This window comes from Astatotilapia calliptera, chromosome 20 (assembly GCF_900246225.1).
Source record: "Astatotilapia calliptera chromosome 20, fAstCal1.2, whole genome shotgun sequence".
Classification (NCBI taxonomy): Eukaryota; Metazoa; Chordata; class Actinopteri; order Cichliformes; family Cichlidae; genus Astatotilapia; species Astatotilapia calliptera.
The window spans coordinates 2,403,600-2,421,494 of record NC_039321.1 but is presented as its reverse complement, the minus strand read 5'-3'; the positions used below and the strand labels follow the sequence as shown (position 1 = coordinate 2,421,494).

General features: G+C 38.4%; 1 protein-coding gene across 4 annotated transcripts in view; it reads right to left on the bottom strand.

Moving 5' to 3' along the window:
• Window positions 1-17,895, bottom strand: part of sulf2b (sulfatase 2b) — a 120,323-nt gene that overhangs the window by 71,346 nt on the left and 31,082 nt on the right. For all 4 annotated transcript variants that reach the window (XM_026155034.1, XM_026155039.1, XM_026155038.1 and 1 more), the window contains exon 3: window positions 11,897-11,954. The gene's annotated coding sequence lies outside the window, so the exon portion shown is untranslated. The remainder of the gene's footprint in view (window positions 1-11,896; window positions 11,955-17,895) is intronic.

Genomic DNA, 17,895 nt, shown 5'->3' with positions numbered 1-17,895 from the left:
TCTATGTTTTAGCAACAAATACTGTGATTTGCTATAAATACTACGATTTGGCACACATACTATATTCCGCAGATACACTATAACATAACAGATATTCTACGACTTAGTAGTAATACTATAACATAACAGAATTATTAATTGGGCACAAATACCACGTTTGGCAAAAATACTATGATTGGGTACAAATACTATGATTTGGCAATAATACTGCATTTTCACACAACTACTGAGATTTGATTGAAATACTATGATTTAGAAGAAATACTATTACTCAATACAAATACGATGCTTTGGGACAAATACTATGTTTTGGTTCCAATACTATGATGTTCAACAAATACTATGATTTGGCACAAGTACTATGATTTAGTACAAATACTATGATTTGGCAGAAATACTAGGCCTTAGTAGTAATACTATAACATAAGAGATATACTATGGTTTTGCAGACATACTATGTTTTTGCACAAATACCATGATTTGGCACAAATGCTATGATTTAGCAGAAATACTATGATTGGGTACAAATACTATGATTTGGCAATAATACTGCGTTTTAACAACAACTACTGAGATTTGATTGAAATACATACTATGACTTAAAAGAAATACTATGACTCCATACAAATACGGTGCTTTGGCACAAATACTATGATTTGGCAGAAGTACTATCATTTAGTACAAATACTATGATTGGGCAGAAGTACCATGTTTCAGTACAAATACTATGATTTGGCAGGAATACTCTGGTTTAGCAGAAATACTCTGATTTAGCAGAAGTACTATCTTTTGGTAGAAATTCCTGCTAAAAGGTACTATTTCTGCGTTTTAGCAGAAATACTGTAATTGGCATAAATACTATAATTTGGGATAAATACTATGATTTGGCACATATAATAATTTCAGCACATACATTATAAAATAACAGAAAATTGGCCCCAAAACCATGATTTTGCGCAAAATACATGATTTTTGCAAAAATACTATTATTTAGCAGAAATACTATGATTTGGCAAAAGTACTTAGATGTAGTAGAAGTACTTTGCTTTAGCAGAAATACTATGATTGAGGAGTAATACTTAAACATAGGAAGAAATATTGATACACAGACACACATACACAGAGAGTAAAGGGAACAGGAGCTTGGAGAGTCTGGGCTTGGTATATGTAGGTCAGTTAAATTAGCTGCACCTGCGTTAGTCAGCCCTTACACACACAGACACGAGAGAGGTGTGAGTTTTCTTCAGTGTATTTCTGACATTCAGGATTCCCCTCGAAACAAATGGCCATAATTTCCTAACCGTAGAGGCTAGAACGTCATTCAGACATCGTTTTGTTCAGAAGAGATGGGGGAATCTTCAGGTCTTCATAATTTCAGAGATAAAATATAAATTATTAAAGATATATGACTTGTAATACACTGTAAACTGAGTAGAGGCGAAGCAAAAACTGCTTGACTTGCTCTCAAACAAACCTTTGTAACTCTAAATCTATTGGAGCATCAAATCATTCTTTCACCGTAAGAAACAGCAGGCTTTGGTGAACAGTCATGGAAATTTTCAGGGCTCTGTGGAAATCCATCAAAAAGATATGAGAGAGAAAAAAGTGTCATTTCCAGATTTGAAACTGATGAAAATCTGAGCGAGGGACAAATTTCCTACCCTCAAACAAGTCTAACTCATTCAGAACGGTAATAGGTGAGAAAAATTCTTGAATTGTGAGATCAGGAGTGTCTGAAGATATACGGGACAAGCCTCATGTCTTAACTTGCTTCGTTAAGGAGATATGACAATTTGAAAATGCCTCTCATTACAGAAATGCAGCGGTGATTTTGAACAAACTCTCCATTGAGTTTATATGGAGAGTTTTACACTTTGTGTTACTCTGAGGAGATTTGCAAAATATCTATGAGTCCCACAACAATGATAGGACATTTTCTGAAAGCCAGCAAAAATACCTAGTTTTTGATGTATAATTTGGGGCTTGAGTGGAAATTGAGCGAGTAGCAAGAAGTTGTTGGACATGAAGAGAAATCAAAACAGTTTCACTGTCCCTGATAATTGCATAGCAACCATAGCAACGCATGTATTTTCTGAAAAATCACAATTTTGCAACTGAAGACTTAAAGAGAGATAAGATGAAAAAGGTAGAAGATCTGAAAAAGCTGAATCACACAGATAGCCCAATCATTTGAGAACTTTTAAAGTTTGAATGGAGTTTCTAGGTGAAAGTATGAGGCAGTAGTTAAGTTTCAAAGACAAGAAAGTTTTAGCAGAATTGTGGAAGTTTCCCATTCATTTCAATGGGACAAATTAAAGGAAAAAGTGTAATATTTTAAAAAGTATAATAGTAATAAACACCAAAAAGTCATAGCCGCATAAGCAGAAAGAGCAGAACAGTTTAGAGTTTGAACGGTAAATAGCACAAAAATTGTGGAAGTAGATCCACGGCGAAAAGTGTACGGAAACACCCGGAATAATAAAGAATAAAGAGAAACAGGAACTCAATAGTGTGGATGCCTATTAAGGCATCCACACAATTAGTTACAACAAAAGTAACGACAGTTACAACTAGAAAAATTTGCATTTCCTGCGAAAATGCAGTGTGGATGCTTTAAAGCTGAAGCTGTATGCAAAAAGTAGCTGAAAAAGCTGAAAAGTTGCAGAAATTGTAAAAACTTTGCAGAAGCAAAGGAACTTTGCTAAAATGGAATAACTTAGCAGAACTGCAATATCTTAGAGGAAACATAATACTTGGCAGAAATACAATAGCATAGCACAACTTAGCAGAAATATTGTAACTTACCAGAAACATAACTTCTCAAAATACAAGAATTTAGCGAACCAAATGCCTTAATAAAACAGATTACAACAGCAAAGATAGTATTTCTGCCATATTGTGGTATTTGTGCAAGAACATTGAACTGTTATGTTATAGTATTACTACTAAGTCATAGTATTTCTGCGTTGTTATAGTATTTGTGCTAAAACGTAGTATTTCTGCCAAGTCATAGAATTACTGCAATTTCATAGTTTTTTTTTAGGAAATCTGTTATGTTATAGTATTACTAGTAAGTCATAGTATTTCTGCCACATCATAGTATTTGTGTGAATTTGTATACTGTAATATCACTGTATTATGTAGTGGCTAAGTAGGGGCTGTTTACTAAGTGCATCAGTGTAAATAGGTCATCTCTTGTGTTGGAGTGCCCTCTTGTGGCGCCTTTTGGGTAGTGCCTTAGTAAACGGGAACCCTGTAAAAAGTGGCATCAGACTGATTTGTAGTGGAGGAATTTGTTGCCAGTTTTCTTAATCTTTAATCTGTATGCATGTTGTAATGCATACCCTGTTCTTAATCATAGAAACCACACCATATCACCTCTCCACATCCTCCTACTGTATGCCATACCTCCCTGTACCATCCATCTGACCGCAATAAACTCCACCTGTGGTAATCTAATCCCTGGATGTCAGCCTCTCCTTCTGACCGAGGATAGTTATAGTATTTGAGCCAAATCATAGTATTTGTGCTAAAACATAGTATTTCTTCCAAATCATAGTATTTGTGCCAAAGTATAGTATTTCTTCCAAATCATAGTATAACTGCACAATAAAGGTTCTTGAGCCACATCAGTGTTTGTGCCAAATCTTAGTATTTCTTCTAAATCCTAGTAATTCTGCTCAATGATAGAATTTCTGCTATGCTGTAGTACTTTTTTCCTAGATTGTAGTACTTCTGCTAAGTCAAAGTATTTCATGTAAATCATAGTATTTCTACCAAGTCCCAGTGTTTCTGCTTAATCATAAATAATGTTTTAGTACAAATTGTATGATTTGGCAGAACTTTCTGTGTTCCAGCACAAATGCTATGATTTGGCAGGAAAAAAAATATTATTTAGTATAAATACTAAGTTTGAGCAGAAATACTATGTTTAAACTTTAAAAAATTCTGCTATTTCTGATGATGTGTGTTATGACTTTTGACCATTGAAATGAATGGAACACATTATCAATGTGGTCACTGATTTTGCATGATGGGCTGAGCTGTGTTTTAGCTCAGTGAGATAAGCATCCGTTCTCAGACTGGGAGGCCTGGGTTCTAATCCAGCTTATGGCAACATTTCTTTCACTTAACAGTTAAACTTTTTTTAAACTCTTTTCAACACAAATTTCATCTTTTTCACCCCTTTTCAGCAAAATTTTCAGTTTTTTTAACCCCTTTTCAGCACAAATCCAAACTTTTTCAACTCTTTTTCAGCAAAAACCTCTTTTCAGCAGAATTCTGCTCATTCAACTCTTTTCAGCAAAATTTTCAGTTTTTTCTGCTGTTTTCAGAAAAAAACTCTTTTCAGCAAAATTCTGCTCATTCACCTCTTTTCAGCAGAAATTCTGCTGATTGAACTCTTTTCAGCAGAATTTTCACCCCTTTATTTTTGCCCAAATTCTGCTTATTCACCTCTTCTGAAAAAATTTCCGCCTTTCCACCTGTTATCAGCACAATTCTCAGTAGCTTCTGCTCATTTCAGCACAATTGTCAATCTCTCCACCTTTTCTTGGTGAGAAAGTGTTTTGCTCAGTGAGCTAAATAGCTGCCCTTTGACCAGGAGGGCCAGGTTCGAATCCTGCTCAGGGCATCTTTTTTTTTTTTTTGTTTCAACTTTTTCAGCTTTTTTCAGCAGATATCTTCAGCCGTTAAGGCATCCACACTGCATTTTCGCAGGAAATGCAAATTTTTCTAGTTATTATTCCGGGTGTTTCCGTACACTTTTTGCCGTGGATCTACTTCCACAATTTTTGTGCTATTTTCACCGTTCAAACTCTAAACTGTTCTGCTCTTTCTGCTAATGCCGGCTATGACTTTTGGTGTTTATTACTATTATACTTTTTAAAATATTACACTTTTTTCCTTTAATTTGTCCCATTGAAATGAATGGGAAACTTCCACAATTCTGCTAAAACTTTCTTGTCTTTGAAACTTAACTACTGCCTCATACTTTCACCTAGAAACTTCATTCAAACTTTAAAATGTTCTCAAATGATTTGGCTATTCCTGTATGATTCAGCTTTTTCAGATCTTCTACCATTTTAATCTTATCCCTCTTTGAGTTTTCAGTTGCAAAATTGTTATTTTTCAGAAAATACATGCGTTGCTATGGTTGCTATGCAATTAACTCAGAGGGGACAGTGAAACTGTTTGAATTTTCTCTTCATGTCCAAACAACTTCTTGCTACTCGCTCGATTTCCACTCAAGCCCCACAAATTATACACCAAAACGTAGGTATTTTTGCTGGCTTTCAGAAAATGTCACTATCATTGTTGTGGGACTCATAGATATTTTGCAAATCTCCTCAGAGTAACACAAAGTCAGAAAACTCTCCATATAAACTCAATGGAGAGTTTGTTCAAAATCACCGCTGGATTTCTCTAATGAGAGGCATTTTCAAATTGTCATATCTCCTTAACGAAGCAAAGTTAAGACATGAGGCTTGTCCCCGTATATGTTCAGACACTCCTGACGCTCACAATTCAAGAATTTCTTTCTCACCTATTACCGTTCTGAAATGAGTTGGACTTGTTTGAGGGTAGGAAATTTGTCCCTCGCTCAGATTTCATCAGATTTCAATCTCTGGAAATGAACCACTTTTTTCTCTCGTCATATCTTTTTGATGGATTTCCACAGAGCCCTGAAAATTTCCATGACTGTTCACCAAAGCCTGCTGTTTCTTACGGTGAAAGAATGATTTTGATGCTCCATATAGATTTAGAGTTACCAAAGGTTGTTTGAGCGCAAGTCAAGGCAGTTTTTGCTTCGCCTCTACTCAGTTACAGTGTATTACAAGTCATATATCTTTAAGAATTTATGTTTTATCTCTGAATTATGAAGACCTGAAGATTCCCCCATCTCTTCTGAATAAAACGATGCCTGAATGACCGTTCTAGCCTCTACGGTTAGGAAATTATGGCCATTTGTTCGAGGGGAATCCTGAATGTCAGAAATACACTGAAGAAAACTCACACCTCTCTCTGTGTCTGTGTGTGTAAGGGCTGACTACAGCAGGTGCAGCTAATTTAACTGACCTACATATACCAAGCCCAGACTCTCCACAGCTCCTGTTCCCTTTACTGTCTGTGTATGTGTGTCTGTGTATCAATATTTCTCCTATGTTTAGGTATTACTCCTCAATCATAGTATTTCTGCTAAAGCAAAGTACTTCTACTACATCTAAGTACTTTTGCCAAATCATAGTATTTCTGCTAAATCATAGTATTTCTGCCAATTCATAGTATTTTTGCAAAATCATGGTATTTGTGCAAAATCATGGTTTTGGGGCCAAATATTTCTGTTATTTTATAATATATGTGCTGAATATATTATATGTGCCAAATCATAGTATTTATCCCAAATTATAGTATTTATGCCAAATTACAGTATTTCTGCTAAAACGCAGAAATAGTACCTTTTAGCAGGAATTTCTACCAAAAGATAGTACTTCTGCTAAATCAGAGTATTTCTGCTAAACCAGAGTATTCCTGCCAAATCATAGTATTTGTACTGAAACATGGTACTTCTGCCCAATCATAGTATTTATACCCAATCATAGTATTTCTGCTAAATCATAGCATTTGTGCCAAATCATGGTATTTGTGCAAAAACATAGTATGTCTGCAAAACCATAGTATATCTCTTATGTTATAGTATTACTACTAAGGCATAGTATTTCTGCCAAATCATAGTATGTGTGCCAAATCGCAGTATTTATACCAAATCACAGTATTTGTGGTAAAACATAGTATTTCTGCCATATTGTGGTATTTGTGCAAGAACATTGAACTGTTATGTTATAGTATTACTACTAAGTCATAGTATTTCTGCATTGTTATAGTATTTGTACTAAAACGTAGTATCTCTGCCAAGTCATAGAATTACTGCAATTTCATAGTTTTTTTTAGGAAATCTGTTATGTTATAGTATTACTACTAAGTCATAGTATTTCTGCCAAATCACAGTATTTGTGCCAAAGCATCGTATTTGTATGGAGTCATAGTATTTCTTCTAAATCATAGTATTTCAATCAAATCTCAGTAGTTGTTGTTAAAACGCAGTATTATTGCCAAATCATAGTATTTGTACCCAATCATAGTATTTCTGCTAAATCATAGCATTTGTGCCAAATCATGGTATTTGTGCAAAATCATAGTATGTCTGCAAAACCATAGTATATCTTTTATGTCATAGTATTACTACTAAGGCATAGTATTTCTGCCAAATCATAGTATTTGTACTAAATCATAGTACTTGTGCCAAATCATAGTATTTGTTGAACATCATAGTATTGGAACCAAAACATAGTATTTGTCCCAAAGCATCGTATTTGTACCCAATCATAGTACTTTTGCCAAATCGTGGTATTTGTGCCCAATTAATAATTCTGTTATGTTATAGTATTACTACTAAGTCGTAGAATATCTGTTATGTTATAGTGTATCTGCGGAATATAGTATGTGTGCCAAATCGTAGTATTTATACCAAATCACAGTATTTGTGCTAAAACATAGTATTTCTGCCATATTGTGGTATTTGTGCAAGAACATTGAACTGTTATGTTATAGTATTACTACTAAGTCATAGTATTTCTGCGTTGTTATAGTATTTGTGCTAAAACGTAGTATCTCTGCCAAGTCATAGAATTAATGCAATTTCATAGTTTTTTTTAGGAAATCTGTTATGTTATAGTATTACTACTAAGTCATAGTATTTCTGCCAAATCATAGTATTTGTGCCAAAGCATCGTATTTGTATGGAGTCATAGTATTTCGTCTAAATCATAGTATTTCAATCAAATCTCAGTAGTTGTTGTTAAAACGCAGTATTATTGCCAAATCACAGTATTTCTGCCAAATCATAGTATTCCTTCAAAATCATAGTACTACTGCAATTTCATAGTATTTGAGCAAAATCATAGTATTTGTGCAAAAACATTGCATTTCTGCAAAATCACAGTATATCTGTTATTTTATAGTATTACTACTAAGGCATAGTATTTCTGCCAAATCATAGTATTTGTACTAAATCATAGTACTTGTGCCAAATCATAGTATTTGTTGCACATCATAGTATTGGAACCAAAACATAGTATTTGTCCCAAAGCATCGTATTTGTATGGAGTCATAGTATTTCTTCTAAATCATAGTATTTCAATCAAATCTCAGTAGTTGTGTTAAAATGCAGTATTATTGCCAAATCATAGTATTTGTACCCAATCATAGTATTTTTGCCAAATTGTGGTATTTGTGCCCAATTAATAATTCTGTTATGTTATAGTATTACTACTAAGTCGTAGAATATCTGTTATGTTATAGTGTATCTGCGGAATATAGTATGTGTGCCAAATCGTAGTATTTATACCAAATCACAGTATTTATGCTAAAACATAGTATTTCTGCCATATTGTGGTATTTGTGCAAGAACATTGAACTGTTATGTTATAGTATTACTACTAAGTCATAGTATTTCTGCAAAATCATAGTATTTGTGTGAATTTGTATACTGTAATATCACTGTAGTATGTAGTGGCTAAGTAGGGGGTGTTTACAGTGTAAATAGGTCATCTCTTGTGTTGGAGTGCCCTCTTGTGGCGCCTTTTGGGTAGTGCTTTAGTAAACGTGAACCCTGTAAGAAGTGGTATCAGACTGATTTGTAGTGGAGGAATTTGTTGCCAGTTTTCTTAATCATAGAAACCACACCATATCACCTCTCCACATCCTCCTACTGTATGCCATGCCTCCCTGTACCATCCATCTGACCGCCAATAAACTCCACCTGTGGTAATCTAATCCCTGGATGTCAGCCTCTCCTTCTGACCGAGGATAGTTACTATTGCAGCACCACCCAGCATTAAACTGACGTACACCATTCTGTACAATAGTATTTGTGCTAAAAAGTAGTATTTCTGCCAAATCATAGTATTACTGCTATTTCATACTATTTAAGCGAAATTACAGTGTTTCTGCAAAAACATGTTTGAGGGGTGGAAATCTGTCCTCCTCTCATTTTTCAAACTCCGAAAATTAAGCCATTTCTTCTCTCGTCATGTCTCCGCGACGGAGATACAAAGAGCTATGTAAATCGCAGTCAAAGTACACCAAAGTCCGCTGATTCACCCAGTGCAAGAATTATGCTTCTATCCCACCTAGTTTTTGAGTACAAATTTATACACTATCACAGACCGGTAATTCATATTGATAATTTATTACAATTCTGCAAAGTTTTATGATTTTAGCAGCTTTTCTAATATGGACCTCACATTCTTGTTAACAGTCTATGGCAGAAATACATACAAGTACACAGCCTGATGAAGCAGACAGAAGCAATACCTCTGATTGGTTCAGCATTTTCACCTCTTATCAGCACAAATCTCAGCCTCTTCTGCTGTTTTCATTAGAATTGTAAGCTTTTCCACCTTATATCAGTTACGTGAGAACCAGTTTGGCTCAATGAGTAGCTGAAAAATATCAGCCTCTTCTGCTGTTTTAGCAGGATTTCAGAGTTCAGCTTTTTCACTTGTTTTAAGCACAAATTTCAGTTTCTTTACCTCATTTCACAACAAAGTTCTTCCTCTTCACCTCTTTTCTGCTAATTTGAGCTTCTGCTCCACAGTGCACATTGTCCCTCTCATCATATCTTTGCTTGTGACCAGAACTCATTTGGCTCAGAGGGTAGGGCATCTGCCGTGAGACCCGGTGGCAGAGGTTTGAATCCTACCTGTGACAGTTGCTACACATGTTCCCTGCTTGCATGCGCTCTGCTTTCTTGTGTGTCACTGCTCTCCAGTGTGTCATTACACATACAGCCATCTTCAGCAAGCACTTCTGCTTCTACACCTCTTTTCAGCTCATCTTTTTGCTTCTTTGCCTCTTTTCAGCAGAAATTCTTCTGATTCACCTCTTTTCTGCCAAATGTTTAGCTTTTTCACCTCTTATCAGCACAATTCTAAGTAGCTTCTGCTAATTTCACCACAATTGTCACTCTCTCCACCTCTTCTTTGTGTGAATGAGTTTGGTGCAGTGAGGTGAATCGCCGCCTTTAGATCAGAAGGGCCAGGTTCAAATCCTGCTCAGGGCAATGTTTTTTTTTTTTCAACTTTTTCAGCTTTTTTCAGCAGACATCTTCAGCGTTAAGGCATCCACACAGCATTTTCGCAGGAAATGCAAATTTTTCTAGTTATTTATTATTTTTCCTATTATTTCTGTCAGCCCTAATCAGTGCTAACAGCTGACCTGATTGGCCTCCCTGGACTTGTTTGGGGTGTAACAACAAGAACAATATTAATATTTACATTTATAACAAGCTGCAATAAACATACTTATTCTTCTTTACTTAAGTTAAGTTACTGTGTTGTGTTGCAGGTAGTGCCGATGTGGGACAGTTTTCCAGTTTCATTGTACTGTTGTGCTATGTATGACTGTGCAATGACAATAAAGTTATCTTATCTGTCCTTTTTCCTACTTTTCGGGGGGGGGGGGGGGGGGGGGGCTATTTGCTATCTGCATAAACTTCACTTGCCGTGTCAGCAGCACGTTACGTTGCCGCTATGTCGACTATCCGGTCCAGCTTCGGTGGACTGATATGTGATCCAAACATCGGGCTGACGTCTTTAACGTCTAACTCTGCAAACTTTTTGAATAATTCACTTGTTTTTCATGTTGTGAACCTTTTTTTAAATTTCAGTTTTGCTTTAATTTTGAGATTTTTTTTTTAATCTTCCAACAACAGGTTTGCTTTCTGCTGTTTAACCTGCTTTACGCCTTCACTTGATTCCTCTCTCCAGCTAATCATGACATCTTAGGCAGCGAGGCTCTCTTGCCCAAACCAGATGGAGTACTTCCAGTAGTGAGACCACGTTTGTCGCAGACCATCTCCTGCTGTGAGCTTCCTGCCAGCAAGAAAAACTCTGGCAAATGCCCAGACCTGCTTCTTCCAACGTTTTAAGACGCTCGTATGAAAACAGAGAGTGCCGGCTTCAGGGCATCTCTATACATGCTAATAAAGATTTGAGTTTTGCACTAAAGATGGATAATATAGCTTTGATAAAACAGCAGAAACATAAAAAAAAACAACTTTGGGAGCAGAGGAAGGTAAAGAAGAAGAATGGGAGTGTTTCCAGCTTTGCAGGGACGGAGCCACTGAGGCGCCTCAGAAACAAGATCCACCGAGAGAGAGTAATGGCATGCTGCAGCCTACTGGGCCTCTGGCATCATTTGGCAGAGCGTGTGTGTGTGTGTGTGTGTGTGTGTGTGTGTGTGTGTGTGTGTGTGTGTGTGTCTCCCGCAGTCAGCCTTGTTGCCAGCAGCGGGCTGAACTAATCAGTTAGCGGGTTAGCTGCAGCGCGGCTTGACCTTTTGACCTCTGGCTGCTCTGACAGACGTATTAAAACATGAAAACCAGCAGAGCACTGAAACATCCAGAGACTCGCACGTCGCCGGCACACAACAGCGCATCACAACGCCGCCGGCCACGTAAAAGCTTTTTCAAATAAAATGCACCCAAATGTAACCATGGTTACAGATGAGAAACACGCACGGCTCAGTTATTTGTTGGTTCTCGTGATGGATGCTGCGTCTGACCAGCTGTAGCAGCCTGGCCGCAGGAGGCACACGGTGACGAATTCATCACACACCAAGAACTAATTGGTCCTGAGTGCGTCTGACTGCACAGCGGCACATATGTCTTTGTGAGGACCAACCTTGGACGTGAGGACGTTTTCGGTCCTCACTCACTTTGGGGCGGAGCTTCAAAGGACCGTTTGAGGGTTCTGGTTACAGTTACTCATTTAGTTTGGCCCGTGTGAAAGGCTGGTGAAGGCGCACAATGTGTATGTGTATGTGCGCGTGTTACCTTGTTCTGATGCTGTAGAGTGTGGCAAGTGTTTGACAGCGCTGGGCTCAGCAGGGACCTGAAACAAACAGACACACACATTAGATTAAACACACGCAAACAAACGACGTGACGCCATCACGGGAAACATCACTGATGTGTTTGAAAGTCCTGCCAGCGGTCCCCAGAGGCGCCGGTGCTCATTCCAGCAGACAGTTATCAAGGAGGACATTTTCTAAATGCCTGCGAGACATCTTGTGCATGCTGATTGTACGTAACGTCAAAAATGAACCGTAAGTGTGCACAGGCTTGATTTTTACAAGCAAGGGAAAAACAGATTACGAATAAAAGATGAAGAAATCGTGAAGATTAAACAGATAAACAAGTCTTAGTTTGGATATTTTGTAATGAGTTTGTAGATTTCCCACAGCTGATGGTAACAGCAGGCTGCCAGTTTGGAGAAGCCAATTCAGGAATACTGGTACAGAAGCTAAACAAAGTCCTGCTGTGAACAAGTCAGCAGCAATGTGGATTTTACACATGCATCCATCTTTTCAGTTCAGGGTCGTGTTTGCAGCATGTTTACAGAAATTGGAATGTGACTCTACTCGTGTGGACAAAACGAGCGTCCCCAAGAGTGTGAAGGCGTTTTTGAGACAACATGGTGTTTTAGTGTCAGGGGTACAATTAGGTTATGGTTGGGTTTAGGGCTGAGGGTTAGGGTCAGGCAGTCAGTTTTTAGGGTTAGGTGTTAGGTAAAGCATTACATCAATTAGATGTCCCCACGGAGATATAAAAACAGGACTGTGTGTGTGTGTTATTAGGCAAGAAGCAGTTAAACTGTGGGAGGATGTCAGGCCACCAGGAGAGAATCTATGCAGACATGGATTCAAACCCAGGACCTTCTTGCTGGGAGGAGACAGGTTTATCCCACCTACAAAGATCATCTGTTTAAACGTTCGCTGTAACTGAGCATTTTTTAAATACAAGAAACCGAATGTAAGGGTTGCTCTTCCACTGCTGCCTTGATCGGTTACTTAATTTTATTCAGTGAACACATGAGCAGCATCAAAGTTGAGTAAGGCCACGCCCACACGTACACCGGGATTTTTGAAAACGCAGATTTTTCTGAGCGTTTGCGCCTTTCGTCCACAGGTAAACGCCGTTTTCACTGAAAACTGAGATTTTTGAAAACGTCTTTTTTGCATTTACGTGTGTACGAAGAAAAAGGAGATTTAGTCACGCCACATCAAAGGTGTACGCCTTTTCTGATGTCACGTTTTGGGCCACGTTGTTGGTTACATGAGATGAATTTCTACAATGGAGACAAAATACTGCTGCTGCTAATCTATCTGCCAACGGCGTCGTCGGTTTTGAATAAATTAAATTTTAGAAAATTAAATTTATGCATGCTATATGTGTTTTATTGATTCCTAAGTTGTGAGTCTACACCAGCCAAAATACTGTTTTTAGTTATTAACATTTGAAACGATGAAGGCATCGGAAAAGTAACACAAAATGAGCTGCCATCCCAGAAAAACACAACAACTTTTTCATTAGTATTTAACCTTTTCAGCGGCACAAAACCCTGTTTAGTCTTTCCCTCCCAGGATTCGAGACTTCTGATTGGCCAACCTTTCTACACAGTTAGGATTTGGCATGTTCTCGACAGTGTTTGACTTTGTTTTTGGCGTTAACATGTGGACGGAGATATTTTTCAAAACTGCACGTGTGGACGGGATTTAAAAAAACAAAACAAAAAACAAAAACGGAAACTCCGTGTTTTCAAAAACACCCGTGTACGTGTGGATGTAGCCAAACAGGCAGAGCTCCTCTCTTCCATGAGGCAGCCTCCAGACGCCGTCCTGCCAAAGTCTGATGGCGTTTAAAGAGCGTAACGTTAGAACTGTCTGGGGAAGGTGAGGGAGTGAAAATATTCTACTGAAGTCCATGTCAGTGCTGACCACATGCACAGCAGCACTCTGGTTGGCGTCTTATTCTACGAGTATGCAGGAGACTTCCACAGCCTCAGAGTTTGAAAGAGAATTTGATGTTTGCTCTGAGGACAAGTTTGAAGTGCAGCAATGGCGCAACGTAAAAGTACTTCAAACAGCACTGCAGAGTTATTGTAAGGATGCTTTCATTTGATTTGATTTTATGGTACTTCAGTGGTGACCTGTCCTGGGTGTACCCCGCCTCTCGCCCTGTGGTGGGTGGGGTAGACTCCTCTCTGACTCTGGTTGGATGATAAAGGAGTAATAAAGAAATTAAAAATGCGCAGTAAGAGTAACGTTGTTGCTCTGACTTTATACCTCCATGACATCAGCTGTTTGTGAGGCTGCAGATCATGAAAAATGAACTCTGTGTGTGTTTTTGTATTGAAGTACCCGTCAGATTTAATTAGTCGTTGACTCTGTTCTGGATCATTCTGGTCCTCTTTAAACCCGGGGTCAGTGTTTTCATTGTGCTGGACTTGGTTGTGTTGTGTTGAGCTACAGTTGAGATTTTTGTGCAGGCACTGACAGAGATCATCATGATTCAAAACTTAACAGGTTATTATCTCCACTTATTGACTCCAGCTTGTGAGAAAATAACACAAAACTATTATCGACTTCATATTTCGGTGGCAGAAACCGACTTCCACAGTCAGGTCGTGCAGTCTGCAGAAAACTGGAAGCACTCATCTTTGGCAAATCATTTTCTAAACTATAAAACAATAGAGACATAAAACTGTGGGCTCATGTTGCTGTCCACACATTTTATTACAATAAATCTGGCTGGGCCACCATCTCTCCTTTCAAGTACAGCGATGACTGATAACTCCATTAACTTTTCCCTTATTGTAACAGCCAGATCTCACAGCGATACGACTGTAATCTCATTAAATACAGAATAAAAAGTATTATTTGGGTCATATTGCAGCAATAGTTCTGAATTTGACACATAATCAGTAGTTTCAAAGAAAATGTAACCTGCGTGACCTCAAATGAAACTTCACGAGCTTTCGTGTCGATCACTTTGAGAGACGGGGCCGGTCTGGGATCCTTTCGTGTGCTTTCAGCTCGTTTGTCTGCACAGACACATTTGATTGTTTGATCCTGTTTCCACTCTCAGATGCGTAAATCTCCGATGACAGGAAACACTTGTCGTCTTCGTGTTCTCGCTTGTTTAAAACCTGTGAACTGTGATCAGCGTGCAGCCCGAGGCACCCGAATGTTTGCATGTCGCACAAACCAAAATAGACTCAGAGTTTCATTAGAGCTCAGCTGCAAAACAACCTGGCTGGGATCAACGGGGGGCACCGGGAGGGGGCTCGGTCCCCATGTAGATGCTTTGTGTTTTTCTGCGAAAGGCCACTTTTCTTTGTTGAAACTGCATCCCCGGCAGAGTCATTATGAAGCAAATTAGCTCGGCGAGTGGAAGTTTCATTTTTCTTTCAGGGTTCAAACGGAAAACCACAAACACATTTAGACTGAGCTCAAACCAACACAGGGCTTTGGTGAAGATGAAGAGATTTTCAAGCACCCGAGCACACCGTGTGACTCTTTACAAAAAGAAAAAGCAACCCTCTTGACCCTGGAGGTCCCTCAGTCCTCTAAAACAGCGGTCTCCAACCTTTTTTGCGCCACGGACCGGTTTATGCCCGACAATATTTTCACGGACCGGCCTTTAAGGTGTCGCGGATAAATACAACAAAATAAAACTAGTACCGGTACCGAGAAAAGAAGATTTATTCGTAATTTATTCGTTGGGGTAGCTGTAGCTCAGGTGGCAGAGCAGGTCGGCCACTAATCAGAAGGTCGGTGGTTCGATCCCAGGCTGCCTCCTGGCTGCATTGCCAAATATCCTTGGGCAACATACTAACCCCGTGTTTGCCTACTGGTGGTGGTCAGAGGGCCCGGTGTCGCCAGTGACGCCTCTGTCAGTGCGCCCCAGGGCGGCTGTGGCTACAATGTAGCTGCTATCACCAGTGGCTGGATGACTGGATGTAGTGTAAAGCGCTATACAAATGCAGGCCATTTACCACTTTTACCATAACACGTGAAAACAGAGTTAACGCTGAAAACCGATAAAAACCCTGAAAACTATACATTTCACACCTGAGCCTCAACTCTCGCGGCCCGGTACCAAACGACTCACGGACCGGTCCGAGGCCCGGGGGTTGGGGACCGCTGCTCTAAAACAAAACCACGTTAATCACATTGTATTTTATGACAAGCTGTCAGAGGCATTAAAACCAGGATATATCCACAGACTGTATATAAAAGATGGACACAATCACTGTGACATCACTCGCTGGTTTTGGTTTGTTCTTAGAGCACAAAATATGTGAGCAGTGTATGAATGTGCACTATTTACCAGACCTAAAGCCAACGATGTCCAAAACATATATAATAGAAGATTCCTCTACTTACATTTGTTAAGGTGCATTATCAGGAGAAAAAGAAATGAGGAAAATATTAAAATTACTCTAAAGCTTTTAAATTAACATTCTGAGAAGTCTTATTCCTTTTCTTTTTGTAATTCACAGATAATGACCCAGTGCTTCGAAATAAAATGTTAGAAATAAAACATACTATAGCGATGTAAAGCAATAGAATACAACATAAAACATGAAGTTAGTGTGGAGATACAGAAATTATTTTACTGCTACAATATAACCTGCACTATTAATTGCATTAATAATATACCCTACAGCCTTGATATTGCATTAAAGATGTTTATTAAAGCTATAGCCACCACGTTAACCTTTTTATTCCAGGTGCAGCAATGATTATTTTATACACATTGCATGTTTGTGCTCATTCAGAGTTGATGCTCAGTCTATTAAAGAAGGTTTTAAGCTTTGTGAAGCGCTATGTCGTCACAATCTATTGTGTAGGTGACTTGGAGCACAGAAGGATGAACAGCATACACGCTTACAACACACATATAATCCAGAAGCCTGCCAGGCAGGAGGCCCGAAATTCATTTAGCTTCTAACTGCATTTCAGTTTGCTTAGTAACAGATGACAGAAGACCAGTTAAGAAAAGGACAAGCCCTCAGAGACCATCTAGGCTTGAAATCTATTGCCATGTATGGAAGGTGTTATAGAAAGAGGAACTTCTGTGTCTGTTTTTAGCCATTTAGGATGTACAATTTACTGTAATCGATGTATTTGATCTGTAATCGACGCAAGAAGGGGCGTAAACCCTGATGTTATAAAATCATTTTCAAGTGTGTTCTTAGCAGGAGACGTGTGCTGATGTGATGCTGCAGACTCCTGCGTGTGTTTTAATAAACTCATCGTTTGATTGCATCTCCTGGGCCCCTGTTGGTTTGTTTCATTGCTCAACATTTTCGAACTCGTGACATTAGTTAAAAGTTTGACTGTATAAAAACGTCTTCTTTTATAAGCCAGAAACATGACACCCAAATCTCTGAGACTGATATTCTGCCTAATTTCTGAAGAAACAATAATCATAGTTTGTTTTAAATCAATATTTAAAGGATTTAAAGGAAGGTGTCAGTGAACTATTGCTTGATTTTTGTCATTCGATCACTAAAACGAAACATTTTAGAAAACTCAGAAGCTGAAACAACCGTGTAACTGAACCTCATTAGCATAGAGATAATAAGAAATTGCTAACATAACACAAATACATCTAAAAATATGGCCAATGGGGAGAAGCCAAAAGAGAAGTGGACCCAAAATAGACCTCTGAGGTACACCACGAGGCACAACTGTTCTTTCAGACATCACTCGATTACATACATATGGATATTATTGATCACAGTATCGGTATCAAGGCAGAGATCCACCATCATGACACTGATGTACAAGTGGTAAGAAAGAAGAAGCCAGATTAAAGCATCACCGAGACATTTAAGAACTTTTACTTCCAATTATAAATGAGACTCATGTTTTCAGTGCAAAAATATTCAGCACAACAAGAAGAAAGTCTAAAGGCTAATCGTCAGAGAGAGGATGACACCATGGTAACAACTACTGCTGCTTGTGAGGCTGTGTGTGTGTGTG